Genomic DNA, 22,528 nt, shown 5'->3' with positions numbered 1-22,528 from the left:
AAGACAGCAAGTTTGAGGCCAGCCTGGGCAACTGTTCCAAAATTTTAAAAAGACTGGAGATGTAGCTCAAAGGTAGAAAGCTTGCACGCATGACAGGTCCTGGGTCCCATCCCCAGTACCCCTCCGCCAAAAAGAAGAATTAAAAGAGGCTGGTGGGAGACAGTAAAATTGGAAACGATGTGTATTGGTGGTAAGACGGTGCACGAGGCCTGCAAAACACTATGATGTTTCCTCTGAAAATTAAACAGAATTATTAGGCAATTCAACAAAACACTGCAAAATAACAACAACAACAACACAACAACAACGAATAAGGGCCCGCATGTCGCTCAGGGGTAGGATGCTCCTTTAGCATGTGCAAGAGGCTCTAGGTTGAATCCCCGGTACCCAAAAGAAAAACAAAAACAAAAAATCATTCCTCCAAAAAACAACAACAACAAAAAAACCCACTCAGTGTTCCAAGCACACTAGGCGAGCATTCGAACACTGAGCTACATCGTCAACCCTCCCCACCTTCTCAATAGTGGTTCTCAAGAGAAAATATGGATATTCTCTGGTTGTGGGACTGCCTCCACCCACCAACTTCTCCAAGCGCGGCCCAAATAAAGCTTGTGTCCTACTGCCACCTCGTGGTCACATTCCCCATTACTCAGTCTAGAAATCACTTGAACACCTTGTACATATTTTCTTCATTTAGATTCCCAATTCATTTGGAGTTTATTGTTGTATATTGTGTAAGTTGTAAAATTTTACTTTCATTACTAAGAATTGAAACTGGGGGCGCTCTACCACTAAGCTACATCGCCAGCCCTCTTTATTTTTTGAGACAGGATCTCCCTAAATTGCCCCAAATTGCCTCACACTTGCAGTCCTCCTGCTCAGCCTCCCTTCTACTTGGACCTCCCAAGTCCCTGGAGTTACAAACATGTGCCGCCCGCACAGACTAAGGTATAGGTTTAATTCATCTTCTCCCAGATGGCTAACCCGTTGTTTTAGCACTTTTCATTCCAAACTGCATTTTTGCTCCATTGATCTGAAATATATTAACAACCCAAATTTTCATTTTATTGAGTGTATTTGGAAAAACTGTTACCTGTCCATGTGCCAGTAGCACACAGTGTTAATTACTGAAGCTTTATAGTATATTTTAATATCCATAGGCATCAGTTGTTTTCAGTGTTTCCTTGGTTATTATCATATGTTAGTTTTTCCGTAAGAACGTTAGTATAAATGTGCCTAACTTCATGAAAAAGTTTTTGGCATCCTTATTGGGATTATGACACTTTTCTCAGTTAATCCTTGGAAAATACTCGATGATTTCAGTGCTATTTTGGGAATCATCACATAGTTGGCCCCAGGCCATATGGGGTCTATCCTTGGGCTTCGGAGGCCTCTGGCCACCATCCTGACCCCTGCCTCGGTCAGGCCTCTGCTCCTTCACCCGCTGCTTCTTGCCTGGAGGCCCAGTGTGCAGTCTCCACTTGGTCACCCTGGGAAACATGTCTGTGGGAAGACAGTTGTCAGGGCCCCCAAGGACCAAGGACATGCCAGAAGGGTCCAGCTGCAGGACCCTGTCACGCACCCTCATCAGGTTCCTCGCCCACTGCCCCGCGTAAATACTCAGCTTCATCCTCTTCCTCCTCCTGCTGGGCAGCCCCCTCTGCCTTTGGGGGCGCCCCTGGGTCCTCGGCATCACTGTCACCGTCGGCCCGTGCTCTCTTCATGCCCGCCAGACTCTTCTTCCTGCAGGAGAGGGTGTCGGTCAGCTGTCTGCTGTTGGGGACCCCAGCCCACTGCCCACCTGCCCACCACAGACTTGTGGGCCTCTCGCCGCTCCTGCTTGCGCTGGACGTTCTGGGCTTGCTGATCCTGCCTCTGGGCCTTGAGCCGCAGCTTCTCCTCCTTGGCTGCCAGGATGGCCTGCAGCTCCTCCTCCGTCTTGTGCACGAAACTGTGGAACAGCACGCTGCCCTCCCCAACGCCCTCTTGGATCTTAATGAGCTGCAGCGTCATCCGGGGACCGATGGGGCGGGGGAAGGGTTCTTCTTTGGGGCTGGGGGCTTCCAGAGAAGGTCGCCCCTGCCATCAAGCATCACCTCAGTGAGCCGCACAGCACTCTGCTGGGCCCGCATGTTGCCACGCCCCGTGACGGCCTGGGGCAGTTCGGTAATGTTGTGTTCACCATCAGGCTCCGCCTCACTCTCCGAAAGCCCTGCGCCCCTGTGTGGGGACACAGGGGACTTAGCAGGTGGTCCCAGACTCCAGGGACAGTTCTAGGGCCCCTTGGCTTGCACTGACTTCCCACCCTGGGCCCTCCTCACGTGGCCAGCAGCTCACTGATGTCCTGCAGGCGGCTCATGTTGGGGAACTTCTCCTGCAGGAGCTTCTTCATTCTCGACTTGCACCCACTTTGATGTTATAATGGCGGAAATCCAGCTTCTGGGAGTCGGCGTTGATGTTATAATGGCGGAAATCCAGCTTCTGGGAGTCGGCGTTGTAGTTAAAGAGAAGGCAGCGCTTGATGGTGTTCAAATCCACCTTGTGCATGTTGATGGAGGGGAACAGGTTCTGGAACATGGTGGCCATAAGCTTCACATGCATGCCATGAGGGCCAAAGCTGTTGAGCAAAAACTGCTGCTCATGCATGCAGTGCGCAGCGAGGAGACTACATCACAGCACCAGTGTATACTTGTTGATCTGGAAGGTCAACCTGGGCCTCCTGGGAAGCACATCAGTTTAAAATAGACACTGGTCTCTGTTTGGCTCAGGATCAGGAAGTGTGTGACCCCACGGGGCCCCACCACTGCCACACAGTCCTTCAGTGAGATCTTACGGATCTGTGGGTGGTGGGTGAGCAGCGGGTGAGCAGCTCCATGACCCGAGGCATGTCCAGGTTGAGCTGCCAGATGCTGTGAATGCGGTTGTGGGGCGTCAGCCTCGAGGTTGCCGAGCAGCAGTTTAGCAAGTTGTTTGGGTAAATTAACTAGAAAAGGGGCAATAAAGGCCTACAGAGAGACTATATGGAAGAGAGAGACCATACCATGTATTTTGGCAGGCTCATCAATATGAAGAATCAACTCTGGGCCCTGTGGATGTGGGCAGCCTGGCTCTCAACCTAGACCTGGCCTCTGCTCCTGGTTCTTCCTCCTGCTGTGAGCCCCACCTGTGTATCAGCCCCACCCTTGCAGTGTAACAGTGGTCCACTACACCTTTTTTAATATAGCTCTGAGGCTTATTTTTAAAAGGGACCGTGTTTTCCTTCCTTTTCCTCTTCTCCCTCTCCCCCTCCCTAACCTGAAGGCAGCAAACAAGATTACCTTGAGTTATTTGTACTCCACAGGAAGGAGATATCTGCCCAAGGATCTAGGAGGTGAAAATCTCCCAAATTATCAAGTAAATGTTAACACCCCATCTGGGCACTCCTACCTCCTGTCAGGGCACACCTTGAATGGGGCCTTTGAAGAGCTCCTTTGAAACCTCCCTGTTCCTCCTGATGGGCTGACAGATTTACAGTGTCTGGGACAGGAGTCCCCTGTGCTTCTCCTTTGCTAGCAAAGCAATAAAACTTAATTTTCCTTTTTCTCAAGACCGTGTCCTCCTTCTTGAATTGGCATCAGGGACAAGGACAGAGCTTTCGGTTACACCAGGAGGGATACTCGAATGTCTGCACCTGGCCAACCCAATGTGGTTCGAAGTGGCTGAGGCCTGAGGCCTGAGTCCTGTTGAAGGCAGAAGCCGCAAGTGGAACTGATGGCCAGTGGCCTGCTGCCATCATTTTCTGCTCTGGCCTTGCCTGTTTGAGTCCCTTTGTCCTTCCTGGTGGTGAGGCCCACACTGGCTTTGGTGGTTTCTATGTGCTTGTGGGTCCTGGAGTTGGAGGGGGGGAGCGTCAAAGGGCAGGTGTGGCCCTGGCTGCTGCGTGGGTCTGGCCCTCCTGGTGGTCTAGTCAGGGCGGTCCTCCAGTGGGAAGGACTCCCTAAGGTGAGACTCCCTAAGGGTTGTGTTCATCTGCTCTGTGCTCCTCAGAGTCCTGCAGAGCAATCTTTGTGAATTGTTCGTGAAGGAAATTAATTTCTGGCTTTCGAGTCACGTTGACTTGACCTCAGGGTCCTCCCACCTCACAGACTTGAGCATTTGAGCATGTTCAGTGACCACTGCGTGAAAGTCCAAAAGGGCTATTTTTTTTTTTTTTTCCTTTTCTTTGGTAAGGAAAGTTTCATCTGAGATTTGGACTTTGTCTTTGACGTCCTTTATTTTGTTAATTTATTTTTGTGCTGGGGTTTGAGCCTGGGCACTTTACCACTGAGTTACACTCCCAGCTCTTTTACTTTTTTTAAATTTGAGACAGGATCTTGCTAATTTTCTGAGGCTGAACTTGGATTTACCATCCTCTTGCCTCAGCCTCCTGAGTCACTGAGATTACAGGTATGCACCACTGTTCCAGGCTGATGCCCTTTATTTTTTACATATTTCTGTATATAAATATAAATATATGAGTAGGAACCTTTCTAATAAAGAAAAACAAGAATGCTCAGCTATTGGAGCTGGGGTTGTGGCTCAGGAAGAGTGCTTGCTTAGCTTGTGTGAGGCACTGGGTTTGATTCTCAGCACCACATATAAATAACAAAATAAAGGGCCATCAACATATAAAATATGTTTTAAAAAGTATACTCAGCTATTCACATTTCAGTTGTGTGATACAGGTTTATAGACTTGAATTTTGTTGTTGTTGTTGGTACTAGGGATTGAACCCAGGGGTGCTTAATTACTGAGTCATATCCCCAGCTTCATGTGGTGCTAAAGATCGGATCCAGTGCCTCACACAAGCTAGGCAAACGCTTTACCTCTGAGCCACAACACCAATCCAGGTTTATATACTTCTGATGCTTGAGTAATCTTAAATTATGTCATAGTTGACCCTCAGAGCTATAGTTGCTTGAGTGCACTCTGTTGTTTAGTTAAAGCACTAATTAATAATAATCCAAACCATGCATAACAATCCAGAACATAAGAGATCTTTGTTCATAATTGAAGAGAAGGAGTCATTAAGTTTTTCTCTTCTGGTTTTAAGTGTTGCCATTTTTAATTGTTGGCATCCACACCATGGATCATGAGATTGGTTTTAACTGTCTTGTGTGGGTTATAATGAACCGTGGATTGACACTGGATGCCATCCTGATTTTCTGAAATAAGACTTGTAGGTCATTCATGGAACTTGTTCACAGACGCCTGAGTTTGAGCATTTGTGGGTCACAGGAAAAGTCAATACTGCAGTCTGGCCGTAACATACTGGGGCATGGACTCCTAATGGTAGTATCGTTAACAAATCACATCCCAGTTTCATGGTCGATACACCATCTCTGCTCCAGGAACCAATTTCTGATTGTAGATATATAAAATGTAATTGATCTTTGTATGTTGATTTTATTAGAAGCCTTGCTAAAGAATCTTACCAGTTCTAGTTCTTATGCATTCTTAAGGGTTTTCCACATAGGCTTTCCTAAGACTTGTATTGTAACCAGAAGCAGTAAAAGCTTCATACTTTTCTTACTAGTTCTAATGGAATGTGTTTATTTATTTATTTGAACCACATCCCCAGTCCCTTTTTTGTATTTTATTTAGAGACAGGATCTTGCTAAGTGGTTTAGGGCCCCACTAAATTGCTGAGGCTGGCTTTGAACTTACAATCCTCCTACCTCAGCCTCCCCAATGAGATTGGAATATTTTATTCATCTTCACCAATTACTGTTAGCTGTTATAGATTTCAAGGTCAAACCTTTTTTTCTCCTTTTCATTTTGGGGAGGTTTTATCTTGAATGACTTTATTAAATGTTTTTCCTGGTTAAATTCCACACATAAGTGAGATTATACAATTTTTATCTTTCTTTGGCTTTACTGAGCATAGTGTCTTTGAGGCTCATTCACATTATTCCAAGTGAATGATTTTTTTTTTTTTTTTTTGGTACTGGGGATTGAACCCAGTGGTGCTTAACCACTGAGCCAAATCCTCAGCCTTTTAAAATATTTTTTATTTAGAGACAAGGCCTTGCTGAGTTGCTTAGGGCCTTGCTAAGCTGCTGAGGTTGGCTTTGAACTCTCGTTCCTCCTGCTTCAACCTCCTGAGCTGCTGGGATTACAGGTGTGCATCATGGCTCCCAGCTTTCTTTCTTTTTTAAAGCTAAACATTCTCTTATATATGGAAATGTGCTACATTTTATTTACCGGTTCATCTGTCAAGGGACATGTAGGTTGTTTCCATTCCTTGGTTATTTTGAGTACTGCTACAGTGAACATAGAAGTGCAGCTTTTTCTTTAAGGTAGTGATTTTACTTCTGTGGATGTATGAGAGAAGGGGGTTTGCTGGAACACACAGTAGTTGACCAGATATGCATGGGTTAACTTCTGGGCTTTCTATCCTGTTCCATTGACCCGAGTTTCTATCTTTATGCCATCACCACACTGTTTTGATTAGTGTAGCTTTGTAAAATAATCTGAAATCAGGAAATGTAATACCTCTGTTTTTGTTCTTGTTCAAAATTACTTCGGTTGGTGGGTGCACCCGGGGTGGGAGCCGCAGGTCCCAGAAGGCTGCAACTTTCCTGCGCCTCAGTTGGCACAGGTGGAGATGTCAGGTTGGCAGGGGCTTTGGCCTCTGATGTCTGGAAATGGCAATGGAAGTCATGGTGGAAGACAGTTCCTTTGACATTATCCAATTGAAGATGATCCATTTCTTCATGCCTAGCTTCTACCACATCTCTCATAATCTCATTTTAGACTCATTCCATTCTCTTTCTACAGTCAACACAGCAGATCTTCTCGTTTATCCTTTTTTTTTTTAAAGCATTTTTAGCAATTTTAACCTGTGTGCTTTTTCTTACTCCATATAAAAGAGGACAAATGCCCAGGAAACTACACCAACCCATTGAAAGTTTAGTCATAAACCTGGGAAAACTTATTTTGTGGATTTTACATTTACTTCTTGAGAATGTTACATTCAATATTACCACTGTGAAGTCTTAAAAGACTTGCCTTAATGATATATTCAACCCGCAACACAATACTTCTCCTCATACAGTACATGCAGTATTCTTTTCCTGAGCCTAGCAGGTTGTACTTTGACCTCATTCTGGCCATCCTGGCCCTGGAACTAGGTTCTGTTTCCTGACCTGTCTGCTTATTTATGTAGGGAAAATTAGAGAATTTAAGAAAGTCAAGCCACAGTTCATGTACTTGGAAGAAAAAAAACTATCTTTGCCACAGCAATACTACTTCGGAAACTGGTTTCATGACTATTTCAAACCTAGAACAAATTGTTGAAAAGCAAGGAGACAAAATAGTGTACCTGAAAGCAACACAATGCAGTTGAGTTAGTGATTGTTGGTGCTCATTTCCTTAGACCGGCCTCTTAGCCAAATAGAACATGAGAGTCTCACAGGCAGGACAATTGTTGAAAGGTCCAGAGAAACCTTTGACTGTCTGAGTGCCTGCCACTCTGCTCCAGGGAACTGCAGCCCTTGCTGAATAACATTCTCTAGTGCAGGTTGGAAAACTGTGTAACTGTTTAATAGATGAGGCTCGTGGATCATTTGAAAGTTGCTTTTTAGAAGACTTGATAACTTGAGAAGAATGTCTTATTTTGTACCTCTGAAATAATTTAACTTCTTGTGGGGTGCGGGGGCACATGTCTATAATCCCAGCAGCTTGGAGGGCAGAAGCAGGAGGATCTAAAGTTCAAGTCTCAGCAATTTAGTGAGGCCCTAAGCAATTTAGCAAGACCCTGTCTCAAAATAAATAAATAAAAATAATAAATAATAATAAAAAAAAAAAGGGCTGGAGATATGGCTCAGTGGTTAAAGAACCTCTGCGGTTTAATTACTGGTATCAAACAACAAACAAACTATGAAGTCAGGTGCGGTGGCGCATGCCTGTAATCACAGAGGCTCAGGAGGCTGAGGCAGGAGGATGGAGAGTTCAAACCCAGTATCAGCAAAAGCAGCACTAAGCAACTGAGACCCTGTCTCCAAATAAAATACAAAATAAGACTAGGGATGTGGCTCAGTGGTCCAGTGCCCCTGGGTTCAATCGCAGGTACCAGGAAAAAAAAAAAAAAAAAAAAAAAAAAAAAAAGCGTTCTAAATAACTATTAATTTCACAAAGGCCACTCACTGAAAACCACAGCAAAAATGATCATCAATAAACTTTTTAGTACTATTCCTGAGTATGTGAAGAATATCAGGTGTCAGCGCTATTTTACAAAACGTAGTGGGGGAGGCCGGGAATTTAAGGTAAAAAAATCTGTCAAGTGAAGAGTAATGCATATTTGAAGACACACACAAAATCAAGCTTTACAAAAAGTAGCAGTGCGCTGTAAAAATATAGGAAACAACTATTAAGAGTTTAGCATGGTGTCCAGATAATAAAAAGAAATAAGGGTTTAAAGACTGGATGAATTGAGGGCAGGAGACAGATCTTTCCACTGATTGGCAGGCGTAGAAACAATGGAAGTTCTAACTGCGTGGGAGGCCGGCTGCAGAAAGGCTTTTGTGAGCGCAGGGTGGCCGCTCCGCCTCCGGCTCTGCCCCCGGCTCCTTCCGCGCGTTGGGCAGGTCCCACCTCCACCTCCCCACGGGGTCTGGACCGTAGCCCAGCCCAGAGCCCTAGTTCTAACAACCAACTGGGGCCGCAGCCTCTTCCGGCCGCCAGCTTTCTCTCAGACTTGACCTTGAGGCCCCTGCGGCCCCATTCGGAAGGAAGCTAGAATTTCTACGTTTCTCGCCGCAACGGATTCAACGTGGCTGTGGTTCGGTGCCGTACTCGGCCGCTTCCGGGCCACAGCTTGGAAGCGGAAGTGACGTGAGGCGCGCCTCCGTCTTTTCCGGTCTAGCTCTGCGTGGCCAAGTTCCTTTTCTCCTTGGTAGTGGTCGAGCTAACGCGGCTGTGGAGAGGTGGAGTAAGGGGACAGTCAGGCGCTGGAAGGGGCCAGGGAATGTCTGGGTGTGGCCCGGGCCGCCGGGGAGCCTCTCAGAGAGGGCCGTGCAATCCTGATCGCGTCTGCCGGGGTCGCGCGTCCTCCAGTTGCGGCCGGGTCTCCCAGGCCGGTGGTCGTCGTTTGGAGGGTCCCGCCAGGGGCCGTTTGGGGATCATTCTGGAAGGGCGCGTCCTCACATCTTTTCGAACATCGTGCTTGCTTCCTCAAAAGCCTTTTAAGTAATGTTTTGAAAAAAATTTTTCTTCCAGAAAGAAAAGAACTTCCGCTGTCGGGCGCAGCTTAACGTCCCCCCTCCGCGCGGACCTGGCCATTCGGGCGCTGTCCGGTGAGCACTGGGTGTAAGTTGGCTCCAGAGGCTGCTTTTGTCTTTGACCTGGGCTGTGTCTTTGTGCGTACTGTGTGTTTGACACCTTTGGGTAGAAAGATGAAGCTTCTAGGGTGTGCGTGCGTCTGTAGGTAGCGGACTCGAGCCATCCTGCCAAGGAACGAGGAGTCTGTAGCCTTTCTCTTCGTTGAACTTTGTGCTCTGTACTTCCCCACGGAGCTTCGAAACGGGCCTGTAGGAAGGACGAGGTTTTATTGCACTGAAGTACTGTCGCATTTGAACTTAACTTGCTTTCTCCCAGAAAATTAAAATACATTTTGGAGGGAAGTTTTTTTTTTTTTTTTTTTTTCCAATGTGTGTAAGCGCGTGCGTGACCATTGTGAATGGGGGTGAATCCAGGTACTCATTCTTAGCTCCACCGCTGAACTATTTCTACTTGACAGGACATACTTTGAAAATTGCAGGCATGACACTTGAGTTTTAAGTGCGTGGTAACGCAACACTTTCTGTTAATGCTCCAGTATGAACTCAGCAGGGGTACAGCAGGCAACATAGCCAGACAATACTGTTGTTTAAATTGAATACCAAGCCACAATAATATTTGAACCAAGAAAGTAAAAAAAAAAAATCAGAACTAGGCATATTGTTGTTTTCCTATATCCTAGCTGTTCAGAAGGCTGAGGGAGGAGGATTGCAAGTCTGAGGCCAACCTCAGCAACTTAAAAGAGCCTGTCTGAAAATAAAAAAGGTCTTGGGTGAAACTCTTTTTAGTAGAGCCCTTCCCTCGCATGTGTGAAACCAGTGAAATCTCCAGGACCACAAAATAAAAACAGTACACTGTGTAAAAATTTCCCACAGTGTTCCAAAATATGCTTTTGGATGTACTATCTGAAACTTGTATTTAATTTGTTTTATTTTGTTTTGTTACTGGGGATTGAACCCAGGGGTGCTTTACCACCGAGCCTACTTCCCAGTTTTTTGTTGTTGTTTTTGAGACAGGGTCTTAATAAATTCCTGAGACTGACTTGGGACTTGTGATCCTCCTGTCTCATCCTCCTGAATAACTGGGATGACAGGCATCTGCCACCATGCCCAGCTATCTTCAAGTTTTATATTATGATATAGTGTATGTTTTTTTGTGTCTGAACCTGGAACAGTTCTTTCTCCCTTAGATTCTTTTTTGAATTTTTTTGTGGTGCTGGGGATTGACGTGGCCTTGCTAAGCAAACCATCTACCCCTGAGCCTGTATCCCCTCTCCTTGGTGTTTTTATTTTTATTTATTTATTTATTTTTAAAGAATACTCTGCAGCATTCTTTTTTTTGGGGGGGGCGGGGTACTGGGGATCGAACTCAGGGCCTTGTGCTTGCGAGGCAAGCACTCTACCAGCTGAGCTATCTCCCTAGCCCTGCAGCATTCTTTAAAAAACTTTTCTTTAAGTTGTTGATGGACCTTTATTTTATTTATTTATATGTGGTGCTGAGAATTGAACCCAGTGCCTCACATGCTAGGCAAGTGCTCTGTCACTGAGTCACAACCCCAGCCCTGGTCTTATCTTTTTGAAGAGAATTCTTTTTTTCTTTCAGAAATGAACACATTTTTATATTTTTAATTGTATTTTGGTGTATTATAGTGTCTCCTGATTTGTTATGTTTACTATAAACTGATTAGCATCTAAAGCTTGATTTTTTTTCTTCTTTTTAGAGTTGGGTGGGTATAGGGAATAAACCCAGGGGCTTTACCGCTGAGCTATATCCCCAGCCATTTTTAGGTTTTATTTTGAGACAGGGTCTTGCTTAGTTGCTTAGAACTTTGGTGAGTTGCTGAGGCTAGCCTTGAATTTGTAGTCCTCCTGGGTCTGCCTTCCGAGTTGCTGGGATTGTAGGCATGCACCACCATGCCTGGCTCTGAAAGGGTTGATTAAACCATAGAAAAAGAGTTCAGTCAGGGCCGTTCTTAGGGGGCTTATAAAAGTGGTGGAGGCTAATATATATCTAAACAGTGGGAATTTAGCTCAGCGACAGAGTGCTTGCCTAGCATGTGCAAGGCCCTAGGTTTAATCCTTGGCCCTGGGGGGTGGGGGAAAACCCCACAGAAATGTATTATCACAAAGCTAAGTGGACATGCCTCCGTAATTCCACCACAAGTTTGAGGCCAGCCTTGGCAACTTAGATCCTGTTTCAAAATTAAAAAAAAAAGTTGGGGATATAGCTCACTGGTAGAGTGCTCCTAGATTCAGGTTCTCATACTAGGGGTAAAAAATTGCTAAGGGTCTGAAAGTAGAGAGCAGTGTTAAGGTATCTCCTGTGGGTGTAGGTGAAGCTGAAAAAGGCATAATGATTAAGCTAAGGCCACAAATATAAATTGTAGGAACTAGCCATGCTGAAAGTGTTAACTGATTTTTGACTTCAAAGACTGGTCCTTTTTCCTTCTCAAGTTGTGGGAATTAGTAACAATAGGGAGCAGTGTATGAGACTTTATTTTTGTGGTAATGGTGATTAAGCCCAGGAATGGTTTACCACTGAACCACATCGCCAACCCTGTTTGAGACAGTGTCTTGCTGAGTTTCTTAGGTTCTTGCTGAGTTGCTAAGGCTGACCTTGAACTTGCGATCCTTCTGCCTCAGCCTCCCTAGTTGCTGGGATGATAGTGTGCACCACCATGCCCGGCCCCCTGAAGAGGAATTTCTGTCCTTCAAGCATTCTTAAAGATGAATAAGATTATGGTTGGACAGAAATTCAGCTACACTACCCAGGCAGTACATGATTACGACAGGGTACAAAAAGGAAGGAATGGGAGGCAGGGGACAGTGGATTAGCTGATAAGGTTTCTAGGGAGAGAAAAGGGAATTGACAAGGACTTAACTCCCAGTTTTGGCACCAGAGTCATTTTCTACATTTGGGAAAATTAATATTCAGCTCAGTGTATAACTGACAAGAAAATTGGTACCTATGTAAGTGGTGTAATTTGAGATGAAATAGGAGAAAGCATGACTTTATTTCATAAGTCGGAAATTAATTCAAGGAATTAGCATCAGTGATAGCATTGAGAAATAAGTTTACTATGAAAGTTCACTTTTGTTAATTATCCTTATTAAGAAAGTCTGTGTCCGTAAATAGTCAGAAATCTCTAGTGTTTTTCAGTCAACCTTGGTGTTCTTACTCCTACCCAAACTGGTCCTTCATTGTCCTGAATGAACGTCCAGAGTAACCACTCTTATGTGACTCCTTATAAACGTAACACTCCATAGGTAAGTGACCAGAAAACTCCCCTGCCAATGTGGGCTTCCAGTAAACGCTGAAGGAGTTGTATGGCTTTGCAATATCCACGTTTTCTTTTCTTTAAAAAATTTTTTATTGGTGCACAATAATTATGCAGAATAGTGGGTTCCATTGTGGCATATTTCATATATGAATATGACATAATTTGATCAGTTTCACTCTACATGTCTCCTAATGTTCCCTTCATCCCTCTAATATCCATAATTTCTGTTGGCCACATAAGGGTCCCAGTGGGCTAAGTGAACATAGTTAAACAATTAATGAGGGTTCTGAAGATAAGTTGGTGAGGGTACACATGTTTATTGGAAAAGTACTTTCAGAAACTGTTGGGAATATCTCCTAACTTTGTACGTATACATGCTCTGTCATTCATTGATGCGTGTCCATGTGTATGGAGATAAAAATAGTGAGTTTTCATTCTCATAGTACATGAAACGGTCATAAATGGGAAAAAGACCAGTTTTGGGAACAACAGAATAATGGTTAAATATTGGTATACTGTGGAAGACCGTTCAGCAAATAGAAGGAACAAACCAAAGGTAGATGCAAAAATATGGGTGAATTTTGCAAAGTTTTGAGTGAAAAAAGTTAGGCAACCAAAGAATGTCTGCCTTTCTCCAAGACAGGGATTTAGATAACCTTAGATAACGTGTATGTATTTGTTCTCTATTGCTGCCTGACAATTGAAGACAAAATTAGTGGGTTAGAATAATATAGCATCTTTGGTTCAGGAGTCCAGGCATGGTGTACGTTAGATCCTCTGGTCAGGATTTCACCTGGCACTATCAAGACATTGGTTGAGTTACCGTCTTAGCTTAACTGGGGATGCTTAATCAGGGAAGAATATTTGCATACTCACTAATTGGCAAAATGCATTTTCTTGGAACTATAGGATCTGGTGGATGCTGTCATCTGGAGGGTGAACTTAGCTTCTAGAGGCTACCTGTGGTTCTTAACACATGACCCTTCAGGAAAGGTTTTTATCCTCTATTCCAGTAGAGAGAGATCACTGGGGTTACATGAAGGCATGTTAGCCATAGTGTAGTTGGAGCCCCTTGGGTGGTGAAGTTATTACTTGTGTCCAGAGATGGTTACATTGATTAAGTAAGATTAAAACAATGCTAGCTGCTGTTGGTGTTTTTGTGTATTAGGAATTGGGACACCTCTCTCTTGAACTTGCAATTTTCTTACCTCAGCCTACTGAGTAGCTGAGATTATAGGTGTGTACCTCTATTCCTGGCTGCATAGTGTTTTCTTTTGAAGAGCTGTGATACATGTCACAGGGAACCCTTCAAATGAGTCTGGTGGGCAGTGGGAGTTTGGATGCTACCTATTTTGTAGTGCAAGGCTCATCATGTGTCTGCATATGGAGGGTCAAAGGGAATACGACTGGGGCACAAGCTTATTGTGATTGGTGTACAGAATAAGTTGGGTCAACATGCTGTGTGCATCCGAAATGTAGTGTCACGGGAAACAAACCATCAACTATGTTAGCACATTTGCAGAGAGCGCCTTTGCTAGTTGGGAGACCTTTGAGCACGTGGGCTCCTTAGTAGGAGGTCAGTAGGATGGTGGTGACTGAGTCAGGGGTTCTTGGTCATTAAGGGAATGTGTTTTGGGCATATGGCATGGGCATGGCACCATTAGGTATCCTCATTTCATTTGGAAGCTGCTGACTACCATGCAGCAGTTATAACCAGCATGTAAAGTTTCCTTCATTTTGTAATGTGCATCCATTTACCCCTTACACATTCCTTTTATTTGGTCTCGTGGGATCTCTGGAGAGTAGATGCAAGTTATAGCTCTGTCAATACTGGGAGAGTTGGGTTCTTTGGTGTTAGTCATTTGGAACACAAGGGAGCCTTTTTTTTTTTTTTTTTTGGGTGGTTCCTGGGATTGAACTCAGGACCTTCATGCAAGGCAAACACTCCTACCGTCTGAGCTATCTCCCCAGCCCAAAAGCTTCTTAATTAAGCAAAGATCCATGAGAGAGGTGTGCTCTGGAGGACTTTTGGGAAGTTTGTAGATACCATGATTATGGTGCTCAGCCAGCCAGAGGGGAGTGAGAGATGGTGAGATTGGTGGGTCTGTGCTTATGTTAAGTTCCTTGGGCATTATCCCTCAGGCTTCTTTTTTGGGGGGATGGGTACTGGGCATTGAATTCAGGGACACTCTATCACTGAGCCACATCCCCAGCTTGATTTTGTATTTTTATTTAGAGACAGGATTTTCCTGAATTGCTTAGTGCTTGCTTTGGCCAAGGCTGGCTTTTAACTTTCCATCCTCCTGTCTCAGCCTCCTGAGCTGCTGGGATTACAGGCGTGCACCACTGCACTCACCTCTTCTGTAACGTTTTTGTTGTTGTTCGTTTGATACAAGTATTTAAACGCAGAGGTTCTTTAGCCACTGAGCCATATCCCAGCCTCCCCCCCCCTTTTTTTTTTTTTTTTAATTTTTTGAGACGGGCTCTTGCTAAATTGCTTAGGGCCACACTAAATTGCTGAGGCTGGTCTTGAACTTTAGGTCTTCCTGCCTTAGCCCTCCAAACTGCTGGGATTCCAGGTGTGTGCCACTGCACCTGGCCCCTCATGCCTCTTAATCAGGGTATCCAGAGCCAAGATGACTTCCTGGTATTTGCCCAACTGTGTTGTTTCTTGGGTCTAGAGTTTTATTAGGACCATCCTGGCTGAGGGTTGGAAAGCAGTAACTCTTCTTTGAACTGCATGCATGATAGTTAGCAGTGCCCTCCCCCATCCCATCCCCAGGGATTGAACCCATGGCTCTTTACCACTGAGTAACATCCCTAGCCCTTTTTTTAAATTTTGAGACAGGGTGTTGCTAGGTTACTGATGGGCTCACTGAGTTGCTCAGGCTGAACTTGAATTTGTGATCCTCCTGCTTCAGCCTCCTGAGCTGTTAGGGTTATAGGCTCGTGCCACTGCACTCAGCTAGCAGTGCCCTCTAATAATGAAATCTCTGAACTCCAATTACTTTTCACTCAGTTAAACCCATGGGGCTTTTCAGATAGATTGTCAGTGAGTCTGGAGAAAGAGTCACCTCCTTTAGTACCCTGGCCTCAGGCAAGGGACTGAAGTCAGGGGAAGCCCTACAGGTCAAGTATACCAAAGGATTTAAATTTGGCTTTACCCTGTCTTAAGTAGCAGTGTGAAGCTCTGTCCTGTTTTCATGACCTCTGGGTGTTATAGGGTCATGAACTCAGGATATATAATGAGAGCCTTTATTTCCAGGAGATCCCAGTTGGTGGCTAGTCATTTGTTTAGATGGTAATACCAGGAAGCCAGGAGGGGCAATTTCTTGCATTAGAAACCTTGGAGGAACTAACAGCCATCTTTAGTCCAGGGAATCCTGGATGTATTAAAAAAGATTGTCACTGGGCTTGAGATGTAGCTCAGTGTCAGGGTGCTTTGCCTAGCAAGTACAAGGCCCTGCGTTAGATACCTGGCACTGAAAAAGTAATTGTCAGAGCCTTTGCCATGAAAACTGTTTTGCTCTTTTTGATAAAGGCACTAACAGGAGTGTCGATTTTAGTTTGGATGTAAATTTTGTAAATGAGGAATATATTGCCACCTGAACCCCAAAAGTACTAAAACATAACGGAATTATATGTCCTTCCTGAGTGCATCAACTGAGTATCCTTGGAGAAGGATGTTATCAACATAATGTCACACTTGTATTCCTGCAGAAGGTGGGTGTCATTATGATAATGTTTTTAGAGATGGCACATGATCTCTTGGTTAGCCTGGAAAAGCTGTTTTGTGTCTTTTGGATGTGAAAGCAAACGGTAGTCAAGAGGCTGTTGAAGTAGTCACTGAACAGAACATGTTAGCCAAATTTATAAGGGACCAATATTTATCTGATGTTGAGTGGATAAAATCAACAATTTTAGTCACATTACTGATAGTGTCCTTGATGAATTTAGAGCACCACTTTAAGTTTGTATATGCATCATGAAGAGTCTTTATTTCAGATTAAGAAGAAACAATTGAGATATTAAATGGAAGTAATGGAGGTAATCATTCCTTCACAAATTGAGTATTATGTAAATTTTAATCATCAAAGCCCTATTTTAACTTAACACTGGGTAATATTAACTATTTTACTTGGGTATCTAGGGTCTTATCAATCAAATCTGTTAAAGGCTTACTTTTTAGTTTGTGATTATTTCATGTATTGGAGGGTTTATTTCCAATATGACATTTGGCCCTATGGAAGATTTAAGCAAGGCTCAGATTAAAGGGAGGGATGCCTAATTTTTCCTCCATATTTACTCTAGTAAGATTTTAGAGGGTACAATATTTAGAGTTAGAGGGAACTCCAGGTGTAACTGTAGTTTGACCTCCAGATTGAGTAAATCCATATAATTATTTAATTGGGCCATTTTAGCAAATATTAAATGTTTAATGTTTAATTACCTTTTTCCCCATCTGGTGGTTTGTTCTTAAATCAGTAATCTGAGACTAGTAGCATTCTATTTGTTACCTGGCATTTGACATTTACTCAGTATTAAATGTTTAAAATCTTGCCCCTACTTTTCTGTTCCTATTTCTTTTTTGATTGGTGCTGCCTAAAGCCCAAGGCTTTTATTATTTATTTATTTATTTATTTATTTATTTTAATCTTTGAGCTGTCTGAAATGGCGGTTCTTAGTTTCTGTTGCTTGTTGATAAGGGGAAGAGAGGGAGGGTCTCAGGGCCTAGTGCTTTTGTTCAGTTGTCCCTGTGGGCTAGTCCGACCTCAAGACAGCTCTATTACTCTTTTGTTTTATAATTTTTTTTTTCTTTTTAAGTAAAATCTTTAGAATGACTTGAATCATTAGTCAGTTAAAAGATTTATTCCCTTCTGTTTTTACCTGACACACTTCTGTGTGCTTCAAATGGCCCAAGATCATGGTCTTCATTAGTTGTTTTGTTACGCCATTTTGTAGGCTCTCACCTTTATTTCTAGGGTGTCTTTCTAGACCTCATTGGTGTTAGGGGTATAGAGCAACAGGTGCAAGGGAAAGCAGTGACATGAGGTTAGCAAACACCAGTGGACCATTGCTCATGAGGCACCATCATCTCCCTGGTGAAGGGGGTGCCTCATTAGGCTGGGAGATCTAATCACTTCATAGATTATTCTATCCCCAATGCAATAGGTAGTTAAATGCCAGTCTTGCTCTAGCACTCTGCTGTCTCATATTTACCCACTGTATACCTTACCCCTTCTGCTTCTCAGCAACAAACCAGTCAGCCCAAATAAGGCCTTCAGAATATAGTTGGTTTCACTCTGACCATTCTTGGGAGTGGCTGTTGACTGTGGTTGCTCCCCTCTTGTCCTATTAAGGCTAACAGTTGTTCCCAAGGATCCCTTAGACTGCCTGTCCCCTTCCAAATTAGGGAGGGGAGTTATTATTATTTTCTTTTTCTTTTTTTTTTTTTTTTCCCCGCAGTGCTGGGGATTGAACCTGGGACCTTGTGCTTTCTAGGCAAGCACTCTGCCAACTGAGCTATATTCCCAGCCCTTGGCATTATTCAGTAGAGACAACATGGCAATACATAGCAGTACAGACATAACTCAGTGAGTCATGGAGCCTTACAAAATGGTGTTAGCCTCATGGGAGGGTCAGGGATTAAGGCAAAAGCAGTCTAAATATATTTTGTTGCGTCCCTAGTGGGTATGGCCATACCCACTTTGCTACAACTTGTATTTTTCTGTTTGGGTCTGGAGGTCTCTCCCTGCAGAGTGGCTATAAATTCTAGTGCTACCCAGAACAGGAGACTTACATTGTGATCAAGTGAGATACAGAGGAGGCAGCAGAAAAAAACATGAAATCACAGAAACTTATTACTCATACATCCCTGAGTTAAGAGGGCTGCTCTTAAGAGCCTGAGAAAAGTACAGTAGAGTGCTCAATAATGGATAGGGATTGAGAGAGAGAGGACATTTGGAATTCTATTTTATTAAGATTGGAGGGCATTGTCCTTCAGACTTTCCCACTGAGGTTGTGGATTGGCTAATGTAGAGAAGATACTTTTTGAAGATTGACTTTCTTTTGTCCTTCTGGTGTTGGCAATTTGATTTACTTGAGATCAGTAGGACATTTTTCATCATTTGAAGGAGGAATGAGTGAACCATATAGTCAATGATAACAGGAGGGAGAAGCTTTAACTAGGCCAAAGGTGACAGGGTATAGTGGGGGACCCCTTCCCCCACCATTCCAGAGGTTCTGTACTGCTGAGTACATCCCAGCCTTTTTTTATTTTGAGAAATAAACTAAGTTGCCCAGGCTTGCCTCAATTTTGTGATCCTCATACCTAAGCCTCCTGAGTAGCTGAGATTATAGGTATGTGCCATCATGCTCAGCATGACTAGATTTCAAATAACTTATCTGAAGATATCAAGAGTTGCTGAGGGGCAGCAAGTAAATGAAGTTTATGACACACCTTACATGCAAAGCTTAGCATTTGTTAATGTACACATCAAAGTATGGTCTTTTGTTCCATAGCAGGCATTGAAAATGAAATTGGAGCGGAGATAAATTGATGAGCACAGTCCACTCTGTTTATCGTCCAGATGTACCCTTCTGCACATATTGGAATTTCCTCATAATAATTAAACAGGTATCTTATTTCTGCTTCAGAAGAAAAAAAAGGAAAAAAAAAATCTCTTCTCCAAAGAGTGAAAAAATGCAGTCCCTATTGTCACTGTCTACCTTATAAGCCATGTTAATTACTCCTTAAATTTGCTTTCTCACTGAATATTCTGATAACTAAAGATAATCTTCTAAGCTTAATCTTTCATAATATGTCTATAACAGCAGGAAAAAGAATGAATGGCTATTTTTTTTCTTTTGCTCATTTTTATTTTTTCTTTGCACATTTTTTATTGGTGCTTTATAGCTGCATATAATGATGAAATTTGTTGTTACATATTTTATACATGCACACAATATAGCAATGAGTGGTTAGTTTATGTTAGTAAAGGTATGTAGAACAAGGAAAAGAAAATAAGTAAAATTGCATTTCTTGTTTCTGTAAGTGGTCTCAAGATTATACTTGATATCCATAGTTCTGTTCTTTTATGACCATATTTATATTTCCTGTTGTGCATCAGAATCTCAGTTGCTTTGTGTACCTGGTGGAGTCACTCAAAAACTTATTCCCCACGAGTCGATGTCCTCCCTTATCCTGTCTTTCAGTTGTAATTTTCTATTAGCTTATTCTGTGCAGTTTAGAAGTACTTGTGGTTTGTACACTTCCACCTTTTTCCAGTTGGGTGGTAGTACTATATTATCCCTTTGGTGTTTGGAATTAATCAATTCTGCCAATAAATTGCTCCCCTCCCCCTTTTAAAAATTTGTTTCCTCTTCATGTGTTGCCATATGAAGCCACAAAATGGCCCGGTGTCAATCTCAGCCTCCAGTGTACTGGGGTGTAATTGTGTTTCCTTGGGAAGCATTCCTTACTAAGATCTTCAGACCTGCAACATTTGTAAATTGCTGGAATTAGAAGCAAAAAATAGTTTAAGGAACCAATTCCACTTTCTCCATCAACTCTTTGTCCTGGGCATGTGTCCTTGGGGAGAAAGCACCATGTAAAACTGATTCAAAGCATATACATTGTTCTTTGAGATGGAATCCCTTCTGGTAGTCTCTTCCATTTGACCCTGTAAGTGAATGTTCAGTAAGCTATTCCACCTTTCATCAGGTAAACTCTTTCTGAGTGACAGTGTATGGTAAGACCAGTGGATGGCATGAACTTAGTCCCACTGTACTTTGTAATGAAAAGAGTTCCTTGATGAGAAACAGGGCTGTGAGTGCCATGGTTATGGGTAGAGCATTGAGTATGCAGATGGATCTAGCAGAAGTATAACCAGTTGAAAAACAGCCACATCTGGAACTTTATTCCAATGGAGAAGAATCTTAGTCACTGCGGCAGTGGATATTTCTTTTGTATATCCCTTGTTGATATTGCTCTTTATGCCCCCAACCCATGGGTTATAGCAGATCCATGGAGACCAGGGTGGTGACTCACTGTTACAAGAAGGAAAAATAAATACATAAATAAATAAATAAATAAATAAATAAATAAGTAAATAAATAAAAAGCAGAATAAATGAAAATGGAGGGAAAGAGCACTTGGATCTCTCTCCAGTTGAAGATGTTTCTGAAATCGTGAGGTAACAGGTCTCTTGATATAAATTGCTACCCCCCCTCCCCCCCATAACAATGTTTAGGCCAATGTTGCTCTCTTACCTGACTTCTATGTGGTCCCCAGACCCTTTGAAACTTTTAGCAACCTTCCAAAAAGGGAGACTTATTTAATTGCTCAGGTTCATCAGGAGTTTGTGAGGTATGTCAGACAAAGGGAAAAGAAATTAACAGTGGAGATAAAATGTTTGCCTGCTTAGCATTATGTTTTTAAAGATTTTATGCATGAGAATAAAAGGAGAAGGGGAATAATTACCTTGTGGACAAGGGAGAGGGTGACAAGAGGTTCCTGTCATCTGCAGTCACCATTCTTCCTCTTTAACAGGCAGAGACAAAATATCTAGGCTTATAGTGGCTGATGCCTAAAATAAAAATTTTAAAAAGTGAGAGTAAAGACTTACTTTTGGCAGATTTGAGCCCAAGGGGAATAACAAAGGAACATTATGCTGTGTAAATTCCACACTGAGCAAAGATAATGGTAGCTGTAGATTAGTAAGTGATTTGATATCAATTCCATAGGTATCATGAGAGTAGTACAAGGAAATGAAATAGATGATATACATACATACATAGAATATATTTTTTTGAGGCAGAGTCTTGCTGTGTTGCTCAGACTAGTCTAGAATACCTGGGCTCAAATGATTGTGTATCTCAGCCTCTTGAGTAGCTAATACTATAGACATGTGCCATTGTACTCTGCTGTGAATTAGGATATTTCAGTATAAGTAATATGAAATAAATAAATATATGGCAGATTAATTTAAAATTACTGATTGTGTACAATATAACTGGTAAGTATTTTGTTCTTATATCTTGACTAACATTCCACTCATTTCCTATTTTAACAGCTTCTCAGACGTGGTGTGCTGTCTTGTCAGACCTTGGAAGGCTGTCTTGGGGTGGGTACCTCAGCACCTTCCTTAACACACACAGTCTTTGGAGATAATACCTGTATTGTAGTCACCTTTCTCCAGGACCACAGGTATGATATAAGATTGATAATGTCCTCCTCTAGGACAATATTGAATTGTCACACTAATAGATAAGTCTAATATCTTTTAATCCTTTTTTTTTTCTTCTGGTAGGAACATATTGCTTATAAGTTATAATTATAAATTAAAACCAACAGGGACTTCTTTACTGTAGAGGCTTTAGTAACCTCTTCTCATGCCTTCTGTAGTGTCTGTATCTTTTTTTTTTTTTTTGGTGCTGGGGATTGAACCCAGGGTCTTGTGCTTGCAAGGCAGGCACTGTACCAACTGAGCTATATATCCCCAGCCCCTGTATCATTTATGATAATCTTTAGCTGTGTTGACAGAAGGAGTTGCCCTATATTCAGAAAAGCAAAGACTGGTTATCTACTGGGCTTTTCTGGAAACAGAGTATCTCAGAGATCCAGAATGGGTGATTGTCTATACCCAGCTGTACATTATGCTCTGGGTCATCAGCACCCACACTTGTCATGGCCATTGTGGTCTTTCCAGAAAATGTGGAACCAAATCTCGACCTGATATGTTGCACTTAAAGGAGAAAGTTGTTTCCCTCTTTTCAGTCCCTTATAGATGATGTGATACTGGAGGAAGTTAGCTCTTCTCTGTATCTTTGGATACCTCAAGAACCCCTTGGGATTAATTGAGAGAATAGCAGTGGGAGTTCATGGACCCTGTGAATGGCACTTGTTGAGTGTCATGCATGATTGAACTTAGAAGAATATTGCTGTTTTTC

The 22,528-nt window shown here is 42.8% G+C and overlaps 1 protein-coding gene and 1 pseudogene across 10 annotated transcripts in view; one reads left to right on the top strand and one right to left on the bottom strand.

Moving 5' to 3' along the window:
• Window positions 1-1,288: 1,288 nt before the first annotated feature.
• On the bottom strand, window positions 1,289-9,463 carry LOC306646403 (suppressor of SWI4 1 homolog; annotated as a pseudogene). Its single transcript, XR_013766916.1, has 9 exons — window positions 9,293-9,463; window positions 8,768-8,926; window positions 6,514-6,659; window positions 3,671-3,867; window positions 2,322-2,983; window positions 2,097-2,220; window positions 1,817-2,025; window positions 1,583-1,743; window positions 1,289-1,503 (listed from the first exon to the last, which is right to left on the bottom strand). The product of XR_013766916.1 is annotated as a suppressor of SWI4 1 homolog (transcript).
• The window catches only part of LOC306646085 (uncharacterized protein), a 32,225-nt gene continuing 18,507 nt past the window's right edge, over window positions 8,811-22,528 (top strand). For 3 of the 9 annotated variants that reach the window (XM_079114521.1, XM_079114519.1, XM_079114520.1), the window contains exons 1-3: window positions 8,811-8,945; window positions 9,238-9,314; window positions 21,652-21,785. The gene's annotated coding sequence lies outside the window, so the exon portion shown is untranslated. Of the gene's footprint in view, window positions 8,946-9,237; window positions 9,328-19,099; window positions 19,215-21,651; window positions 21,786-22,528 lie in introns of all 9 variants that reach the window. The other 6 variants (XM_079114526.1, XM_079114525.1, XM_079114523.1 and 3 more) reach the window with 5 other exon arrangements.

The sequence above is a fragment of the Sciurus vulgaris genome, assembly GCF_902686455.1.
Source record: "Sciurus vulgaris genome assembly, chromosome: 16".
In the NCBI taxonomy this organism is placed as follows: Eukaryota; Metazoa; Chordata; class Mammalia; order Rodentia; family Sciuridae; genus Sciurus; species Sciurus vulgaris.
This window is presented reverse-complemented; position numbering and strand designations above follow the sequence as displayed.